Below are 3,527 nucleotides of genomic sequence, written 5' to 3'. Positions count from 1 at the left end.
CCATAGGGTACGCCTATTTAGCAGGCTAGAGTCTCGTTCGTTATCGGAATTAACCAGACAAATCGCTCCACCAACTAAGAACGGCCATGCACCACCACCCACCGAATCAAGAAAGAGCTATCAATCTGTCAATCCTTCCGGTGTCTGGGCCTGGTGAGGTTTCCCGTGTTGAGTCAAATTAAGCCGCAGGCTCCACTCCTGGTGGTGCCCTTCCGTCAATTCCTTTAAGTTTCAGCTTTGCAACCATATTTCCCCCGGAACCCAAAAGCTTTGGTTTCCCGGAAGCTGCCCGCCGAGTCATCGGAGGAACTTCGGCGGATCGCTAGCTGGCATCGTTTATGGTTAGAACTAGGGCGGTATCTGATCGCCTTCGAACCTCTAACTTTCGTTCTTGATTAATGAAAACATTTTTGGCAAATGCTTTCGCTTCTGTCCGTCTTGCGACGATCCAAGAATTTCACCTCTAACGTCGCAATACGAATGCCCCCATCTGTCCCTATTAATCATACCTCGGGGTTCCGAAAACCAACAAAATAGAACCGAGGTCCTATTCCATTATTCCATGCACGCAGTATTCAGGCGAAGGTAGCCTGCTTTAAGCACTCTAATTTGTTCAAAGTAAACGTACCGGCCCGACTCGACACTCAGTAAAGAGCACCGCGACGGGATATTAGTTGGGCCGCCCCTCGCGAGGCTAAGCCCACCGGTAGGACGTCCCACATCACGCCAGTTAAACACCGCGAGCGGTGAACCGACGGTGTGCGACACAGATTCAACTACGAGCTTTTTAACCGCAACAACTTTAATATACGCTATTGGAGCTGGAATTACCGCGGCTGCTGGCACCAGACTTGCCCTCCAATGGATCCTCGTTAAAGGATTTAAAGTGTACTCATTCCGATTACGGGGCCTCGGATGAGTCCCGTATCGTTATTTTTCGTCACTACCTCCCCGTGCCGGGAGTGGGTAATTTGCGCGCCTGCTGCCTTCCTTGGATGTGGTAGCCGTTTCTCAGGCTCCCTCTCCGGAATCGAACCCTGATTCCCCGTTACCCGTTACAACCATGGTAGGCGAAGAACCTACCATCGACAGTTGATAAGGCAAACATTTGAAAGATGCGTCGCCGGTGCTAGGACCGTGCGATCAGCACAAAGTTATTCAGAGTCACCAAAATAAACGGTGGACGAACGGCGAGCCGCCCGCCACCGATTGGTTTTGATCTAATAAAAGCGTCCCTTCCATCACTGGTCGGGACTCTGTTTTGCATGTATTAGCTCTAGAATTACCACAGTTATCCAAGTAAATGTGGGTACAATCTAATGAACCATAACTGATTTAATGAGCCATTCGCGGTTTCACCTTAATTCGGCATGCACTGAGACATGCATGGCTTAATCTTTGAGACAAGCATATGACTACTGGCAGTATCAACCAGGGAGCTTCGTGTTCGGTTACTCGCAAGGGAGTAACTCGCGAGCGAGCCCGAAGACTCGTCGCTAGCTCTTTTTCGCGCGCGCGCGCGTTCGATGCCGAAACACCGACGCGCGCGCGACACGCTCGTATGTGCCATTTTATTTGCCGCCGGTCTTGCTCAGCCGGTCGGCGACACTCTGCTGTGTTTAACGCTATTATGTAAAGCGTACGAGAGAACGACGGAGGCGAGAGTAAACCCCCGACGCCGCCGCCTCTCTTCTTCCTCCTCCTCTCCGTTCAAAAATCCACAAGATCAAAATACTCGTGTTCTTATTCTCCCAAATGTTATGATGCGCGGTCTCGAGAGACCGCGCGATTCACCCTGACGCTAGATCGACGATGGCGATGCTTAGACGTCGAGGACTGTTCTGTCTGGTTCGTACGCGTTTAACCGCACACGACCAGCAATATGATTTCGCTACGGCGTACAAAGCGAGCGGGAAGAAGCAACTCTTCCCGCAAACTCGTATCCGTGGAGTAGATGCTCGGTAAGCGCGACGATTCCGCTGCTGCGTACGAAACGAGAGGGAACCGCGCGGCCAACACACTAGAGGCGTGCGCGCCACATAAGAGCCATTCGGTCTTGCGACACCGACTCGTGGCAATGCTGTGCTCGTAATAAATAAGTGTGCGTTAATTTTGCGCGCGTTCGGCGACGAACGAGAAGAGCCGCACCGTAATCTCCGGCGAAGAGGAATACGAGACGACGCGAGAGTCGAACGTACGTTCTCGCGAGACACGCAACCTCCAAGCATGAGAAGACTTGGCGGCGGCGCGTTCTGCGACGATCGTATATTATTTTATATATTCGTGGTTTCCAAATCAAACATTTTATATAAATGTTCTCTCCGTGTCAGAGTCGCGACTCGACAAAATCCGTTCTCGACCCGTTCGGGCGATTCTTCGTTTGTCAACGTCGAGAGCGCGACACGTACAATATTAATCTCTCCTACCTCTTATAGTACCCAACCGACCGGCCAAGCGGTCGGCGACGGTACGGAGAGCGGTCGAAACACGCCGGAGTGGCGAGAGACTCGAGAAAGTACGTTTACGACTCGTCCGGACTCGCTCGACTCGTTCGACGCGCCGAGCGCGACGTACCTCTTATAGTACCCAACCGGCCGGCCAGGCGGTCGGCGACGCACGGTCCTACGCACGGCCGTATGCGAGCGCGAGCGTCGAAAGGCGCGTTCAATCGAGACATTGTCGCGGAGAGCGAACGATCGAAAAGTCCTATTGTACGATAAAATATTATCACGATAGCCGTATGGCGAATGTCAAACAACGATAATTAGCATTAATTAAGAAGGAAACAAACGAAATGCCGGGACAATAAGGTATAAGCACCGACGGTACCTCCGGGCCGGGCGGCACCTCCGGGTCGGGCGGCACCTCCGGACGACCGAATGATCTCTCGAAGTCAGACGACCGCCGGCGGTACCTCCGGAACACTTAACGACGATTTACGGCGCCGCAACGAGGAGAGCTACGTAAAAACGTTTCGGACGAAAGTTACTTACTATTCGGCGCTCGCTCGACATGAGGGCGCTGTCCGATTACTAACTCGAAACGTGTCTCAAACCCACGTGTCGGAGACATATATTTCGAATTATTACGGATGATACGCAACACGCAAGCTGCGGTGACCGCGATTACGGTACGGAACACTCGCCCGATGCGAAATCACGCGCGCGGCAACCGAGACGGCTCGTTACGGGCGTGATTATACGTGCGGCACCACATAACGGCCGGCGTCAACTTGGGGACGGACGGCACCTCCGGGACGGGCGACACCTCCGGACGACCGAATGATTTCACCAAGTCCGTCGCCCGCCGGCGGTACCTCCGGGGCACTTGACGGCGAGTAGCGCCGCTACGAGGAGATAATGCTACGATACGGAAATACGTTTCGGACAAAGGTTTCGTACTTTTCGACGCTCCGCACGACCGCGCGACACGATTAGTACGATATCTGCTAATTGCCGGCTACCACTCGTCGGATGCACAATCTTCGAGATTCTACGACCGATACGTGGACGAATGCAGGCAGGATG

The 3,527-nt window shown here is 53.2% G+C and overlaps 1 pseudogene; it reads right to left on the bottom strand.

The window, feature by feature from the left end:
* Positions 1–255: 255 nt before the first annotated feature.
* Positions 256–1,435, bottom strand: LOC146719618 (small subunit ribosomal RNA; annotated as a pseudogene).
* Positions 1,436–3,527: the final 2,092 nt, after the last annotated feature.

This window comes from Nylanderia fulva, unplaced genomic scaffold, assembly GCF_048542155.1.
Source record: "Nylanderia fulva isolate GAGA-0341 unplaced genomic scaffold, ASM4854215v1 Scaffold911, whole genome shotgun sequence".
Classification (NCBI taxonomy): Eukaryota; Metazoa; Arthropoda; class Insecta; order Hymenoptera; family Formicidae; genus Nylanderia; species Nylanderia fulva.
The sequence above is the reverse complement of the archived record's forward strand: the minus strand, read 5'-3'. Positions and strand labels throughout refer to the sequence as shown.